The following is an 18,678-nucleotide window of genomic DNA, read 5'->3' as shown; positions in this document are numbered from 1 at the left end:
AGCTGAAGTTACGAGCTGTTTAAAAAAAGGTTTGTAAAACGACATTTACGCCCTTCTTTTTGTTCTTTTCTTACTTTCACTTTCATAGTTTGAACTTCCTGTCGGATTTTAACGTTAAAACGGTGTGAGAACGCTTTCCTGATGACATCACCGTTGTTACTAATGATGCATTAACTAAACTGAGATGTTTTCACCAAACCGTTTGACAGTTTGACAGTTCGGTAAAGTTGGAGATATATTCAGAGAGTCGAACTTCCGGGATCAATAAATCAGAAGTGAAACGTTTTTCAAACACAAATGATGGCTCTGACCGTAATATCATAGACTACGAGCTACAAGCACCAAAACCCCGATTTATTATACAAAAATAAACCGTCCTCCGAGCTGAACGAAGAACATTGATCTCTATGCGCAGCCGGGCGAGTGCGCAGGGACCGTCTGCAAATTGCAAGACAAGAGCAAGACTGCAAACAAAAATCAATAACTCCACTGTTATACAGTACAGAGACTCCAAAATCACTACACACATCAAGGGGCTCCTTATGGTCATACTACAACAGCTATTTTGAAAATATGTGCCTTTTTATCATTTTGGTGGTTTTTAATGGTATTAATCATTAATATCTTCCTATATTAATCAATAACTCTACTGTTACACAAGACAAGATATTCATGATTAATACCAATGAAAGAATAACCATAACGAGACCCTTGATTGTGTGTAGTGATTTTGGAGTCTCTGTACTTGTTGCCACAGAGCCACGGTCCAGCCAATAATCTTAATCTAATCTAATAATCTTAAATACTGTGTCAGGCTGAATAAGTACAACATTGTAGTTTTAAAAACAACCACCCACTGCTTTGGACCTTTATGGAGCATCACAAGCTCGTTATGTGCCATGCACTCCTGGAAGTTTTAATTTTGGCTGTGCCTCTATAATCAGACACATTCCTATATTGGTATTTTTTTAATGGTTTAATTTTGTTTCGGCGTTGCCATATAACTGAGCCTTAATGTGTTTACCTGTTCAAATGATTGCTTTTCTTGGTGTTCTGATTGTTATAGTAAGACAGCAATCTGTGAATGATGTAAGTGTTCATGAGACAACAGAGGTCTGCATGAAGCCTGTGAACAAGAAGTGTTAATATTCCCTCATTTTATTTTACAGCTACTTGATCCTCAGTGGCAGCGACTGATAGAAAAACAATGGCCGAAGGTAGGAGCGCCGGTATTCTCTCACACAGCTGTTACTCAAAAAAGCAAGAACATGCAACATGTTGTTCAAATGTAGTGACAAATACATATATTTGATATATAATATGATGATATTATGATATAATATATGGAATGGAGTGTAAGAGAAAGAGTTAAATAGCTAAATACAAAGCAAACTGAGAATAGACACGCAGTGTTTACGTTTACTCACTAGTGCATGATTGTGTCTGAAAGTAGTCCATAGTACATAACGCAGTATTCACTCATGGTATTTCACGACAGTCGACCACACATCACAGAGCCCTGCTGGTTTTTAGGATTTCTTTAGCCTTTTTGAAGAATTAAACTATATATTTGATTTACAGCCACAAACTTAGGATAACATCAGTCTTATCCTTGAAGGTCTTTTTCACTTAAAACAAAAAAATCAGTTTTAAAGCCAGGAAGATGTATTCGAGTACATTAAGTGCAGCAAGAGCATTTGAGAAGTCTGAACCTATGTAAGTCTATTGTGTGTGTGTGTGTGTGTGTGTGTGTGTGTGTGTGTGTGTGTGTGTGTGTGTGTGTGTGTGTGTGTGTGTGCGCGTACACATAAGAAATTTTATTTTTCCATGAATTTGTTTCAGCTACGGGACCCTCGACAGGAGTTCCTGGTGTTGATACCGAGGGGGAAGATGAACATGGAGGTAATATGACGTCTTCTCAGCAAATACCTTTCAGGGTGCCGCTCTTCCCCTCTTCAGATCCACCCGTCCCTCTGCCTCAGTCCAAATATGGTCACGTCCGTTCACTGGTTGCAAAACCTCCAAGATGGCGACGGCCAAAATGCCGACCTCGAGGCTTCAGAACCGTAGTCCACACACCAACGGGTGACGTCACCACGACGACGTCCGCAGGAAATCACACAAGCCAGGAAGTGAAGTGATCTGAACCGAGGGGAGAGAGGAGTGACAAAATAAAACAGGAAAGACTAAACATGAATGAGTGATCTGAAGCTCCGAACCGAATGTCAGGGCGGAACTATGCAAACATATCTCGTTGATATTGTACAGTGTTACGTAAGAAAAGGGAAAGTACGTCAGCTAAAGTAGACTCACGTTGTTCCTGCACAGTAAAAGTCCCAAAAGGACGGATCAGATAAGCCTGATTGGTCTATTCGTCTCTGGGGGCGTGTACCAAAGTTTGATTGACACTTGTCTGGCCTTGCACGTTTGGCCCATGAAAGTTCCCTTTGAATTGACCAGGTGGAGACGATGGTGTCTGTTATAGAGCTTGGAAACGCTGGCTGATTTGAGTCAGAAAATCAAGAGCTTCCAGAAGATTCTCAGTGAAACCGACCTCCACAAACGTTCCACAGACATTCCATAGATGGAGACAACAGAAATACAGGACACAGGCTTTTTATGGTGTTAACCTGCAGCCGACAGTCTGTGAGACGATCAGGGAGGTTTGAGAGAATATGAAGTGATTTGCTCCGGTACAGAGGTTGTCAGACAGCAGACCAAAAGGTAAAAGACCAACAACTAGCCCTTAAAGGATCCGCATGACATTAAGACATTTATATAGCAGCAAACAACGATTTGCTATGAAGAGATAGTGGAGAAAAAGTACAGATATGTTTAAAATGTAGGGAGTAACAGTAAAACGTTGTCCATGAAATAAATACTAAAGTACAGATACCTGAAAATTCTACTTAAGTTTACTTCCCACCTCTGATTAAGGACCTAATGATTCAAACAAAGGCTATTCAGGTGTTCGTACTGGGAGGTTGATTTAATCTAATAATTAAAAAAGATTATTATAAAGATTCTCAGTCTGAATGTAAATCTATAGGAAGAATTAAGTGCGGCGAGAGCATTTGAGATGTTTATCAGGTGAAACCGGTAATTGATCTTTATGATATTAATAAGGAGATTTTCAGTTTATTTTGCCTTGACATGTAACATTCTAATTCTTCTATTCTGACAGTGATTATGTGATCATTTTACAGTTCCTCTCTCTTCAGAGCGATACTGTGTGGATGAACATTGTCCTGTGCTGATCCAGAAGGTGAGTGATGTAACGTCTGACTTGGATTCTAAAACAATGGATTCGTCTACATTGATTGATCTTTTCTCTGTTTTAGATCATTAACTGCATCTCTTTGGGTTTTGGGCTGTTGGTCAGACAAAACATTTGAAGATATCAATGTAGATGTAAGGGAATTGTGATGGGTACCTTTAACCATTTTCTGAAATATTATAGACCAAATTATATAACTAAAGTTAATAAATGAAGGGAAGAATCGACAGATTCATCAATAATAGAACTGGTACTGTATATAATAAAGGTTCTGGTACTGTTGTCAATCACAACAGAGCAAAGACAGCCGTTGGGCTGAATGTTATTACGCCTGGGAAAATAGTTCCTTACAAGAACTGAATTTCAAGCTAGAAGGAGGATTTTAACTACGAGGTGGGTTTTAACTAAACTTGACATTTTCAGGTAAATTCTGTGAAGTTTATTGAATATGAACAAAATGTAAACAAACTGTAAACAGATGACCGATGTTGTTGATGGACAGTGACATGTAGTAACACTGGTATGATCCTTTAAGCAGGTAATAAAATAAAAGTCAGGAACCCGTTAACAGAAATACAGTAGTTATAAAAGAGAAGTTGCCAAAGAAATATGTACATCTACATCAGTAAACAGTCAAGTGGACAAACATCAGTTGTTTCACTATCTTGTGAAGTTTGGATGATGTTCTCCACATCCATGTTTCTAAAACAGACATTGATGATATTTAAAGAGTAAAATCTATAATCATCCCAGCAGAGAAATTTAACTTTTGCTTCATGAACATTTCCTTTGAATTTTCCAGGTGGAGACGGCGGCGTCTTTTATAGAGCTGCTTTTGGAAACGCTGGCTGATTTGAGTGACGGGGAGCTTGGGGATTTCAAGAAGGTCCTCTCGTCTCAAACTGACTTCCATCAGTTCAAGTTCCCATCCATGCGGTTTGAGATAACAGGACATCAGGACATGGTGTTTGTAATGGTGTTGCACTACAACGAAGAGGCTGTGAATAAGACCAAGGAGGTTTTGGAGGAGATCAACAGGACTGATCTGGTGCAGAGGCTGTCAGACAGCAGCTCAGGACCCAAAAGTAATAACAATAAAGACAAAAACATGTCAAAATCCCCAAAATGTTGAATCAATGACTTTTACCACATTTCCCCTCAGAGCAAGACTCAGGTGAACACTGGTCTGGATTGATCAGGAAAGTGAGTAATGTAACATCTGTCTGACTGAGTACAACACAGCTTTCATTCACCTAATGCAGGTTCATTCATGGTTTACATATTTATTTAATGAACGTATTATTTTTAAGGTAGCGACAAGAGTAGCTGTTCAACAGCTGATTTTGGAAACCCTGAATGATTTGGATGATCTGAGGTTTGAGGAATTCAGGAGTTTCCTGATGTCGATTGTCTATCAGAAGAAACTCTCATCCTTCCCCTTTATGGGGCGACACAGTTATAAGAAAGACAGAAGGATGACCGTGTATCTGATGATGGAGACCTACGGCCAACAGTCTGTGGAGTTAACCACGGAGGCTTTTAAACAAATGAACAGGACAGATCTGATACAGAGGTTACCAAAGCTCAGTTCAGGACTCACAGGTAAGACATGAGCCCCTTTACTCCGCCTTCTCGTTGCAGGATGATCACTCCTTCTTTCTTTTTGGTGTTAAAGGTACAGAGACAGAATGGAGGCGTGGTGGCGGCGTTATGCCACAAAGTCTAGTATAAATGGTGCGATTGGAAAGATTAAAACAAAAACACAACATAATCATGTGTCTAATAAATACTTTTTATAGTCCATAATAAAAAAAGGTAAATCTGATTGAGTTCTGTGTTTTGTAATGAAATTGTTTTCTTTCTTTTGAAGCAACTGTGTCTCATTAAAAGTGATTATTAGTGATTCAATTAGATTTGAATTGTCTGAGTTATTTAATGTCTTTTCTCCTCAGAGCAACACTTTGTGGATAAACATCAACCTACACTGTTGCTGAACGTGAGTGTGACTATATATTACATTTTAAATCATCATAAATGATAAAACGAACCAAACAGTGAGTGTTTTAAATTGCCTCTCACTGTTAATGTTGAGCTCTTAAGTAATAATGTTATGATGAAAAAGAGAGAAAACCATTTCTTTGAGCTCCTGTTACAGAAACATGATGCGTTGAGATCAGAAAGGAGTTATTAATTAACATGAATTAAAGGATGGAGGGATTCATATTTGACTGTGATGTTAAGAAATAAAAACACTTAATACTTCAAAAGGAAATGAAATCAGTAGAAAAGATATTAGTGTATCATTGTCTTGAGTGATCATGCAGAAAAAACTAATCTTATAACATTTACACTCGACGTCTATAACACTGACAAAATGCAAATAAATTAATCTTTAACCGTCCCAATTGGGAAATTACACGTTTACACAGGATTTGAAACGGATTCTTTTGGAAACAGTGAAGACTTTGAGTGAGGAGGAGCTGAAGAAATTCAAGTGGTTGCTGAAGCTAACGCTCTTCACGAAGAGGGTCCGATACATGAACTGGGAAACATGGTACGGTGCAGACCTACTGGTGAAACTGATGGTGGAGACCTGTGGTTTGCAGTCTTGGGAGGTGACCATCGACATTTTAAGGGACATGAACAGGACTGATCTGGTGACGGGAATGTCCAACTCAGGAGTCAAAGGTCAGAGAGAAAAATAGAAATATATTTTAAAGAAAGTGGTTAAAACTTTATTTGTTTTAAAATAAATAAAAAGGGCGGCAAAGCAATAACATGCAGCATCAGCCAATTGAATCCAGCCTCTTTGATTTTTGTGATGTCACTGGAATTGATTTGGTGTAATTCTTTTTAAATGTACAATTTACAGTAAAATACAGTACATGTAGGCCAAATAATCACATTTTGCCAATGGGGGAGGGTGCCTTTTTTCAAATCTGTCTCAGAGGCTCAACTGATTTTCAGAATGTAGACCATAGCTTTAAACTATATATTTGATTTACAGCCACAAACTTAGGCGGAGGTCAAGTGTTGAGTGAGACACACGAGCACATTGTTGGTTTTGCTCTTTTCATTATGATTTTTTTGACCGTAAAAAAAAAAAGTAGAATAACATCAGTCTTATCCTTGAAGGTCTTTTTCACTTAAAACAAAAAAATCTGTTTTAAAGCCAGGAAGATGTATTCGAGTACATTAAGTGCAGCAAGAGCATTTGAGAAGTCTGAACCTATGTTAGTCTATTTGTGTGTGTGTGTGTGTGTGTGTGTGTGTGTGTGTGTGTGTGTGTGTGTGTGTGTGTGTGTGTGTGTGTGTGTGTGTGTGTGTTGAAGTGTGAGTAGACATAAGCAATTTTAATCTTCCATGAATTTGTTTCAGCTACGGGACCCTCGACAGGAGTTCCTGGTGTTGAAACCGAGGGGGAAGATGAACATGGAGGTAATATGACGTCTTCACACCAAATGCCTTTCAGGCTGTCTGTGATCAGTCGCTGATCAGATTGTCTGGAAACCCAGAATCTGAATAGTATTTGTACTTCGTTACTTCCCACCTCTGATTAAGGACCTCATGATTTATGAATTTTAAACTGAGTTACAGACGTCTCTGTCCGAATGTAAACCTAGAGGACAAATTAAGTGCAGCAAGGGCATTTGAGAGTGTGTGTGTGTGTGAGTGTGTGTGTGTGTGTGTGTGTGTGTGTGTGTGTGTGTGTGTGTGTGTGTGTGTGTGTGTGTGTGTGTGTGTGTGTTTAAAAAAGTAGTAGGCACAAACACTAGACTGATCCATCATTGTGCAATTTTAATTTTCCAAAAAATTGTTTTTAGGTGCGGGACCCTCGACTGGAGTTCTTGCTGGTGATTTCAGCTGGCTCAGTGGACTGATGAGAGGTAATATGACGTCTTTGCACCAAATGCCTTTCAGTTTGTCTGTGATCAGTCGCTGATCAGATTGTCTGGAAACCCAGAATCTTAATTTGAAAAAAAACTCCTAATTTAACCGTTTCACCTGGCTCAGTCCAAAGTTTAAAAACCTTCCAACCTAAGTAAGACGCTAAATCTTGTTGAATTGGTACAATAAAAACAAACTTTGGAGGGATGAGTTGTTCTCCTGTGCCTCCAGTCTTTATGCTAAGCTAAGCTAAATGTCTCCTGGCTTTGTGTTTCGTACTGGGACGTTGATTTAATCAAATATTTAAAACCTGAGTTACAGACGTTTCTGTCTGAATATAAATCTACAGGACAAATGAAGTGCAGCGAAAGCATTTGAGAGCTCTGTATGTAAGTCTTCTGTTGCAGTTCCTAAGGTTGATTTCATGGTGGAAGGTTTAGTGATGGGAGGTAATATGACGTCTTCTCAGCAAATACCTTTCAGGGTGCCGCTCTTCCCCTCTTCAGATCCACCCGTCGCTCTGCTTCAGTCCAAATATGGTCACGTCCGTTCACTGGTTGCAAAACCTCCAAGATGGCTACGGCCAAAATGCTGACCTCGAGGCTTCAGAACTGTAGTCCACACACCAACGGGTGACGTCACCACGACGACGTCCGCAGGAAATCACACAAGCCAGGAAGTGAAGTGATCTGAACCGAGGGGAGAGAGGAGTGACAAAATAAAACAGGAAAGACTAAACATGAATGAGTGATTTGAAGCTCCGAACCGAATGTCAGGGCTAACTATGCAAACATATCTCGTTGATATTGTACAGTGTTACGTAAGAAAAGGTAAAGTACGTCAGCTAAAGTAGACTCACGTTGTTCCTGCACAGTAAAAGTCCCATAAGGACGGATCAGATAAGCCTGATTGGTCTATTCGTCTCTGGGGGCGTGTACCAAAGTTTGATTGACACTTGTCTGGCCTTGCACGTTTGGCCCATGAAAGTTCCCTTTGAATTGACCAGGTGGAGACGATGGCGTCTGTTATAGAGCTTGGAAACGCTGGCTGATTTGAGTCAGAAAATCAAGAGCTTCAAGAAGATTCTCAGTGAAACCGACCTCCACAAACGTTCCACAGACATTCCATAGATGGAGACAACAGAAATACAGGACACGGGCTTTTTATGGTGTTAACCTGCAGCCGACAGTCTGTGAGACGATCAGGGAGGTTTGAGAGAATATGAAGTGATTTGCTCCGGTACAGAGGTTGTCAGACAGCAGACCAAAAGGTAAAAGACCAAAAACTAGCCCTTAAAGGATCCGCATGACATTAAGACATTTATATAGCAGCAAACAACGATTTGCTATGAAGAGATAGTGGAGTAAAAGTACAGATATGTTTAAAATGTAGGGAGTAACAGTAAAACGTTGTCCATGAAATAAATACTAAAGTACAGATACCTGAAAATTCTACTTAAGTTTACTTCCCACCTCTGATTAAGGACCTAATGATTCAAACAAAGACTATTCAGGTGTTCGTACTGGGAGGTTGATTTAATCTAATAATTAAAAAAGATTATTATAAAGAGTTAGAAGTCTCAGTCTGAATGTAAATCTATAGGAAGAATTAAGTGCAGCGAGAGCATTTGAGACGTTTATCAGGTGAAACCGGTAATTGATCTTTATGATATTAATAAGGAGATTTTCAGTTTATTTTGCATTGACATGTAACATTCTAATTCTTCTATTCTGACAGTGATTATGTGATCATTTTACATTTCCTCTCTCTGCAGAGCGATACTGTGTGGATGAACATTGTCCTGTGCTGATCCAGAAGGTGAGTGATGTAACGTCTGACTTGGATTCTAAAACAATGGATTCGTCTACATTGATTGATCTTTTCTCTGTTTTAGATCATTAACTGCATCTCTTTGGGTTTTGGGCTGTTGGTCAGACAAAACATTTGAAGATATCAATGTAGATGTAAGGGAATTGTGATGGGTACCTTTAACCATTTTCTGAAATATTATAGACCAAATTATATAACTAAAGTTAATAAATGAAGGGAAGAATCGACAGATTCATCAATAATAGAACTGGTACTGTATATAATGAAGGTTCTGGTACTGTTGTCAATCACAACAGAGCAAAGACAGCCGTTGGGCTGAATGTTATTACGCCTGGGAAAATAGTTCCTTACAAGAAGTGAATTTAAAGCTAGAAGGAGGATTTTAACTACGAGGTGGGTTTTAACTAAACTTGACATTTTCAGGTAAATTCTGTAACGTTTATTGAATATGAACAAAATGTAAACAAACTGTAAACAGATGACCGATGTTGTTGATGGACAGTGACATGTAGTAACACTGGTATGATCCTTTAAGCAGGTAATAAAATAAAAGTCAGGAACCCTTTAACAGAAATACAGTAGTTATAAAAGAGAAGTTGCCAAAGAAATATGTACATCTACATCAGTAACCAGTCAAGTGGACAAACATCAGTTGTTTCACTATCTTGTGAAGTTTGGATGATGTTCTCCACATCCATGTTTCTAAAACAGTCATTGATGATATTTAAAGAGTAAAATCTATAATCATCCCAGCAGAGAAATTTAACTTTTGCTTCATGAACATTTCCTTTGAATTTTCCAGGTGGAGACGGCGGCGTCTATTATAGAGCTGCTTTTGGAAACGCTGGCTGATTTGAGTGACGGGGAGCTTGGGGATTTCAAGAAGGTCCTCTCGTCTCAGACTGACTATCGTCAGTTTGGGCTCCCATCCATGCTGTTTGAGGTAACAGGACATCAGGACATGGTGTTTCTAATGGTGTTGTACTACAACGAAGAGGCTGTGAATAAGACCAAGGAGGTTTTGGACGAGATGAACGGGACTGATCTGGTGCAGAGGCTGTCAGACAGCAGCTCAGGACCCAAAAGTAATAACAATAAAGACAAAAACATGTCAAAATCCCCAAAATGTTGAATCAATGACTTTTACCACTTTCCCCCTCAGAGCAAGACTCAGGTGAACACCAGTCTGGATTGACCAGGAAAGTGAGTAATGTTACATCTGTCTGACTGAGTACAACACAGCTTTCATTCACCTAATGCAGGCTCATTCATGGACTACATATTTATTTAATGAACATATTATTTTTTCAGGTAGCAACAAGAGTAGCTGTTCAACAGCTGATTTTGGAAACCCTGAATGATTTGGATGATCTGATGTTTGAGAGATTCAGGAGTTTCCTGAGGTCGATTGTCCATCAGAAGAACCTCCCATCCTTCCCCTTTATGGGGCGACACAGTTATGAGAAAGACAGAATGATGACCGTGTATCTGATGATGGAGACCTACGGCCAACAGTCTGTGGAGTTAACCAGGGAGGCTTTTAAACAAATGAACAGGACAGATCTGATACAGAGGTTACCAAAGCTCAGTTCAGGACTCACAGGTAAGACATAAGCCCCTTTACTCCGCCTTCTCGTTGCAGGATGATCACTCCTTCTTTCTTTTTGGTGTCAAAGGTACAGAGACAGAATGGAGGCGTGGTGGCGGCGTTATGCCACAAAGTCCAGTATAAATGGTGCCATTGTAAAGATTAAAACAAAAACAACATAAACATGTGTCTAATAAATACTTTATATAGTTCATAATAATAAAAAGGTAAATCTGATTGAGTTCTGTGTTTTTACTGAAATTGTTTTATTTTCTTTTGAAGCAACTGTGTCTCATTAAAAGTGATTATTAGTGATTCAATTAGATTTGAATTGTCTGAGTTTTTTAATGTCTTTTCTCCTCAGAGCAACACTTTGTGGATAAACATCAACCTACACTGTTGCTGAACGTGAGTGTGACTATATATTACATTTTAAATCATCATAAATAATGACACAAACCAAACAGTGAGTTTCTTAAATTGCCTCTCACTGTTAATGTTGAGCTCTTAAAGGAGTCATAACCTGGTTTTATACGTATCCAGCCCCCCTTGGATCGCTTTGGATCAATTCGTAAAACTTATTAGAAAAAAAATATATAATTTTAATCAAACATTGAGCTTGTTCTGACCCTTTTTCGTACCGCGATTTTATCACGCGAGATTACGCGCGAGGTTTTGACTGGTCCGGATGTGCATTGTATAATATGTAATGAGGCGCGCGTTGATTCGCCGCAGGAAGGACAGAGCCGGGGGGGCTTGCCTGCATGCAGACTCCAAAACATAAACAGCCCCCTGTCATGGCGCACACACTAAATGACGAACCTTACGGAATTCAGGCATTTATGTACGAACCAGAGTCGGAACCCGAACCGGAGAGTGAAGAGCCAGAGACGGTTGAAGAGACACGTTTACAGCAGGACGTCAGGTAGCGGACGGGGGGGGGGGTTGGGTGGTGAAAGAGGGGTGGGCTTATGCAAGTAGCCTCCACGGTGACGTCACCGTAGGCGCAGAATCAAAATCTCGTGCTTTAGGAATGCACACCCTTGTGTGCTATTCCTGTTCGGAAAAAGAGCAGAAGCGAAAAAACGGCGCCACTTTCAAACTCCAGCCTTTCAGGCAAGTTTCAACTGAGGTCAAACACAGATATGCATGTTTTAACAAGAGAAATTGCGATTTCCTGGTGATGACTCCTTTAAGTAATAATGTTATGATGAAAAAGAGAGAAAACCATTTCTTTGAGCTCCTGTTACAGAAACATGATGCGTTGTATGAGATCAGAAAGGAGTTATTAATTAACATGAATTAAAGGATGGAGGGACTCATATTTGACTTTGATGTTAAGAAATTAAAACACTTAATACTTCAAAAGAAAATGAAATCAGTAGAAAAGATATTAGTGTATCATTGTCTTGAGTGACCATGCAGAAAAAACTAATCTTATAACATTTACACTCGACGTCTATAACTGACAAAATGCAAATAAATTAATCTTTAACCGTCCCAATTGGGAAATTACACGTTTACACAGGATTTGAAACGGATTCTTTTGGAAACAGTGAAGACTTTGAGTGAGGAGGAGCTGAAGAAATTCAAGTGGTTGCTGAAGCTAACACTCTTCATGAAGAGGGTCCGACACATGAACTGGGAAACATGGTACAGCAGTGCAGACCTACTGGTGGAACTGATGGTGGAGACCTGTGGTTTGCAGTCTTGGGAGGTGACCATCGACATTTTAAGGGACATGAACAGGACTGATCTGGTGACGGGAATGTCCAACTCAGGATTCAAAGGTCAGAGAGAAAAATAGAAATATATTTTAGAATTCATGGTAACAAAGAAAGTGGTTAAAACTTTATTTAACCGCCCATGAAAAATGTTATAAAATAAATAAAAAGGGCAGCAAAGCAATTTGAATCCAGCCTCTTTGATTTTTGTGATGTCACTGGAACTCATTTGGTGTAATTCTTTTTAAATGTACAATTTACAGTAAAATACAGTACATCTAGGCCAAATAATCACATTTTGCCAATGGGGGAGGCTGCCTTTTTTCAAATCTGTCTCAGAGGCTCAACTGATTTTCAGAATGTAGACCATAGCTTTAAACTATATATTTGATTTACTGCCACAAACTGAGGCGGAGGTCAAGTGTTGAGTGAGACACACGAGCACATTGTTGGTTTTGATCTTTTTTTTTATTATGATTTTTTTGACCGTAAGAAGAAAAAAAAGAACATCAGTCTTATCCTTGAAGGTCTTTTTCACTTAAAACAAAAAAATCTGTTTTAAACCCCGGAAGATGTATTCGAGTACATTAAGTGCAGCAAGAGCATTTGAGAAGTCTGAACCTATGTAAGTCTATTTGTGTGTGTGTGTGTGTGTGTGTGTGTGTGTGTGTGTGTGTGTGTGTGTGTGTGTGTGTGTGTGTGTGTGTGTGTGTGTGTTTAAAAAAGTAGTAGGCATAAACACTAGACTGATCCATCATTGTGCAATTTTAATTTTCCAAAAATTTGTTTTCAGGTGCGGTACCCTCGACTGGAGTTCTTGCTGGTGTTTTCAGGTGGCTCCGTGGACAGAGGAGAGGTAATATGACGTCTTTGCACCAAATGCCTTTCAGTTTGTCTGTGATCAGTCGCTGATCAGATTGTCTGGAAACCCAGAATCTTAATTTGAAAAAACTCCTAATTTAACCGTTCGCCTGGCTCAGTCCAAAGTTTAAAAACCTTCCAACCTAAGTAAGACGCTAAATCTTGTTGAATTGGTACAATAAAAACAAACTTTGGAGGGACGAGTTGTTCTCCTGTGCCTCCAGTCTTTATGCTAAGCTAAGCTAAATGTCTCCTGGCTTTGTGTTTCGTACGGGGAAGTTGACTTAATCAAATATTTAAAACCTGAGTTCCAGACGTTTCTGTCTGAATATAAATCTACAGGACAAATGAAGTGCAGCGAAAGCATTTGAGAAGTCTGAACCTATATAAGTCTATTTGTGTGTGTGTGTGTGTGTGTGTGTGTGTGTGTGTGCGTGTGTGTTGAAGTGTGAAGTGTAGACATAAGCAATTTTAATTTTCCATGAATTTGTTTCAGCTACGGGACCCAAGACAGGAGTTCCTGGTGTTGATACCGAGGGGGAAGATGAACATGGAGGTAATATGACGTCTTCACACCAAATGCCTTTCAGGCTGTCTGTGATCAGTCGCTGATCAGATTGTCTGGAAACCCAGAATCTGAATAGTATTTGTACTTCGTTACTTCCCACCTCTGATTAAGGACCTCATGATTTATGAATTTTAAACTGAGTTACAGACGTCTCTGTCCGAATGTAAACCTAGAGGACAAATTAAGTGCAGCGAGGGCATTTGAGAGGCATTTGAGAGCTCTGTCTAGCTCTGAGCTAGTCTGCGGTCAGGAGTCCTACAGGAGTCCGCTACTTTGCGTTGGGAGTTTGTTCTGCCTGGTTCACGTCAGTTAGAAGGATTGTAATATCAGAGGTTTCATTTACATTAACGTTTGAATCGGTGTCCGTGTGCGTATGTGCGTGCGTATGTGTGTTTGGTAATTAGACGCAGCCAGGATGTCTTAAAAAAAGAAAAGTGAACATGAGAGACTTCTTTAGAAGTCAAAGTCTAAGTTACTCAAAGAAATGCGTTACACCCATCCTGCAACACCTTCACTGACTCCCAATAAACAGCATATCCACTTCAAGATCCTCCTCATCATTTACAAAGCTCTCAATAATATGATCAATAAAATGTATTATTATTGTTGTTGTTATTATTACTATTGGATTAGAATTGGGTGATAATGTTTGGCTACATGATTTACAACCAGTCAAACCAAAAAAGGGAACAGTAGACTTAATAGTAGAAATAGAAAACTAGAAGAACTACTAGAAAACACACTGAACTGAAAGATCTAGTTTTATTAAAAATACTTTTGTCCCCCCCACCTCTGAAATCAAAATGTCCTCCTCCCACACAACATTACGTAAAAACATACGTACAGTATGTCTACTGTTTTTCCCCTAATTTACACTACAAAGAGTAAATATATTTATTATTTATTTTTGGTACATTGCTTAACAAGCATAATTTAATTTTGCTTAGTTGTGACCTGTTGAGGTGCAATAAATATCAAGAGTTCCAAAAGATATATTATTTTTTTCAATCCACTCTATAAGCATAGTAATTATAATATCTCCAATAAAATTGTTTAGATTTTTTCACACTGTGGATTTCTGTTTGTAATGTATTGAGGATCCATTTCATTATAATACATGTATTTTAAGTTCCGTCAAAGAGGGATGGAGATGGGGTCCAAATTATTTGACACCTCAGTATTTTAAAAAAAAGTAACGCAATAGTTACTTTCCAAAGTAACTAGTTACTTTTAGAATTTGTAACTCAGTAACTACTTTAGTTTCTTTCTGGGAGAAGTAACTAGTACTTTAACTAGTTACTTTTTTAGAGTAACTTACTCAACACTGCTCCTGGCTTTGTGTTTCGTACTGGGACGTTGATTTAATCAAATATTTAAAACCTGAGTTACAGACGTTTCTGTCTGAATATAAATCTACAGGACAAATGAAGTGCAGCGAAAGCATTTGAGAGCTCTGTATGTAAGTCTTCTGTTGCAGTTCCTGAGGTTGATTTCATGGTGGAAGGTTTAGTGATGGGAGGTAATATGACGTCTTCTCAGCAAATACCTTTCAGGGTGACGCTCTTCCCCTCTTCAGATCCACCCGTCGCTCTGCCTCAGTCCAAATATGGTCATGTCCGTTCGCTGGTTGCAAAACCTCCAAGATGGCGACGGCCAAAATGCCGACCTCGAGGCTTCAGAACTGTAGTCCACACACCAACGGGTGACGTCACCACGACGACGTCCGCAGGAAATCACACAAGCCAGGAAGTGAAGTGATCTGAACCGAGGGGAGAGAGGAGTGACAAAATAAAACAGGAAAGACTAAACATGAATGAGTGATTTGAAGCTCCGAACCGAATGTCAGGGCAGAACTATGCAAACATATCTCGTTGATATTGTACAGTGTTACGTAAGAAATGGGAAAGTACGTCAGCTAAAGTAGACTCACGTTGTTCCTGCACAGTAAAAGTCCCATAAGGACGGATCAGATAAGCCTGATTGGTCTATTCGTCTCTGGGGGCGTGTACCAAAGTTTGATTGACTCTTGTCTGGCCTTGCACGTTTGGCCCATGAAAGTTCCCTTTGAATTGACCAGGTGGAGACGATGGCGTCTGTTATAGAGCTTGGAAACGCTGGCTGATTTGAGTCAGAAAATCAAGAGCTTCAAGAAGATTCTCAGTGAAACCGACCTCCACAAACGTTCCACAGACATTCCATAGATGGAGACAACAGAAATACAGGACACGGGCTTTTTATGGTGTTAACCTGCAGCCGACAGTCTGTGAGACGATCAGGGAGGTTTGAGAGAATATGAAGTGATTTGCTCCGGTACAGAGGTTGTCAGACAGCAGACCAAAAGGTAAAAGACCAAAAACTAGCCCTTAAAGGATCCGCATGACATTAAGACATTTATATAGCAGCAAACAACGATTTGCTATGAAGAGATAGTGGAGTTAAAGTACAGATATGTTTAAAATGTAGGGAGTAACAGTAAAACGTTGTCCGTGAAATAAATACTAAAGTACAGATACGTGAAAATTCTACTTAAGTTTACTTCCCACCTCTGATTAAGGACCTAATGATTCAAACAAAGACTATTCAGGTGTTCGTACTGGGAGGTTGAATTAATCTAATAATTAAAAAAGATCATTATAAAGAGTTAGAAGTCTCAGTCTGAATGTAAATCTATAGGAAGAATTAAGTGCAGCGAGAGCATTTGAGACGTTTATCAGGTGAAACCGGTAATTGATCTTTATGATATTAATAAGGAGATTTTCAGTGTATTTTGCATTGACATGTAACATTCTAATTCTTCTATTCTGACAGTGATTATGTGATCATTTTACAGTTCCTCTCTCTTCAGAGCGATACTGTGTGGATGAACATTGTCCTGTGCTGATCCAGAAGGTGAGTGATGTAACGTCTGACTTGGATTCTAAAACAATGGATTCGTCTACATTGATTGGTCTTTTCTCTGTTTTAGATCATTAACTGCATCTCTTTGGGTTTTGGGCTGTTGGTCAGACAAAACATTTGAAGATATCAATGTAGATGTAAGAGAATTATGATGGGTACCTTTAACCAATTTCTGAAATATTATAGACCAAATTATATAACTATAGTTAATAAATGAAGGGAAGAATCGACAGATTCATCAATAATAGAACTGGTACTGTATATAATAAAGGTTCTGGTACTGTTGTCAATCACAACAGAGCAAAGACAGCCGTTGGCCTGAATGTTATTACGCCTGGGAAAATAGTTCCTTACAAGAATTGAATTTAAAGCTAGAAGGAGGATTTTAACTACGAGGTGGGTTTTAACTAAACTTGACATTTTCAGGTAAATTCTGTAAAGTTTATTGAATATGAACAAAATGTAAACAAACTGTAAACAGATGGCCGATGTTGTTGATGGACAGTGACATGTAGTAACACTGGTATGATCCTTTAAGCAGGTAATAAAATAAAAGTCAGGAACCCGTTAACAGAAATACAGTAGTTATAAAAGAGAAGTTGCCAAAGAAATATGTACATCTACATCAGTAACCAGTCAAGTGGACAAACATCAGTTGTTTCACTATCTTGTGAAGTTTGGATGATGTTCTCCACATCCATGTTTCTAAAACAGACATTGATGATATTTAAAGAGTAAAATCTATAATCATCCCAGCAGAGAAATTTAACTTTTGCTTCATGAACATTTCCTTTGAATTTTCCAGGTGGAGACGGTGGCGTCTTTTATAGAGCTGCTTTTGGAAACGCTGGCTGATTTGAGTGACGGGGAGCTTGGGGATTTCAAGAAGGTCCTCTCGTCTCAAACTGACTTCCATCAGTTCAAGTTCCCATCCATGCTGTTTGAGATAACAGGACATCAGGACATGGTGTTTCTAACGGTGTTGTACTACAACGAAGAGGCTGTGAACAAGACCAAGGAGGTTTTGGAGAAGATCAACAGGACTGATCTGGTGCAGAGGCTGTCAGACAGCAGCTCAGGACCCAAAAGTAATAACAATAAAGACAAAAACATTTCAAAATCCCCAAAATGTTGAATCAATGACTTTTACCACTTTCCCCCTCAGAGCAAGACTCAGGTGAACACCGGTCTGGATTGACCAGGAAAGTGAGTAATGTTACATCTGTCTGACTGAGTACAACACAGCTTTCATTCACCTAATGCAGGTTCATTCATGGACTACATATTTATTTAATGAACGTATTATTTTTTCAGGTAGCGACAAGAGTAGCTGTTCAACAGCTGATTTTGGAAACCCTGAATGATTTGGATGATCTGAGGTTTGAGAGATTCAGGAGGTTCCTGATGTTGATTGTCCATCAGAAGAAACTCTCATCCTTCCCATTTATGATGGGACACAGTTATGTGAAAGACAGAAGGATAACCGTGTATCTGATAATGGAGACCTACGGCCAACAGTCTGTGGAGTTAACCACGGAGGCTTTTAAACTAATGAACAGGACAGATCTGATACAGAGGTTACCAAAGCCCAGTTCAGGACTCACAGGTAAGACATGAGTCCCTTTACTCCGCCTTCTCGTTGCAGGATGATCACTCCTTCTTTCTTTTTGGTGTCAAAGGTACAGAGACAGAATGGAGGCGTGGTGGCGGCGTTATGCCACAAAGTCCAGTATAAATGGTGCGATTGTAAAGATTAAAACAAAAACAACATAATTATGTGTCTAATAAATACTTTTATAGTTCATAATAACAAAAAGGTAAATCTGATTGAGTTCTGTGTTTTTACTGAAATTGTTTTCTTTCTTTTGAAGCAACTGTGTCTCATTAAAAGTGATTATTAGTGATTCAATTAGATTTGAATTGTCTGAGTTATTGAATGTCTTTTCTCCTCAGAGCAACACTTTGTGGATAAACATCAACCTACACTGTTGCTGAACGTGAGTGTGACTATATATTACATTTTAAATCATCATAAATGATAAAA

The 18,678-nt window shown here is 39.0% G+C and overlaps 1 protein-coding gene across 1 annotated transcript in view; it reads right to left on the bottom strand.

Annotated features, from left to right (window-relative positions):
* Positions 1 to 18,678, bottom strand: part of LOC311025030 (uncharacterized protein) — a 375,179-nt gene that overhangs the window by 270,471 nt on the left and 86,030 nt on the right. The window lies entirely within an intron of this gene.

This window comes from Eutrigla gurnardus, assembly GCF_963514095.1.
Source record: "Eutrigla gurnardus genome assembly, chromosome: 14".
NCBI classification, from domain to species: domain Eukaryota; kingdom Metazoa; phylum Chordata; class Actinopteri; order Perciformes; family Triglidae; genus Eutrigla; species Eutrigla gurnardus.
Note: the sequence above shows the minus strand (reverse complement) of the source record. Positions and strands in the feature narration are given on the sequence as shown.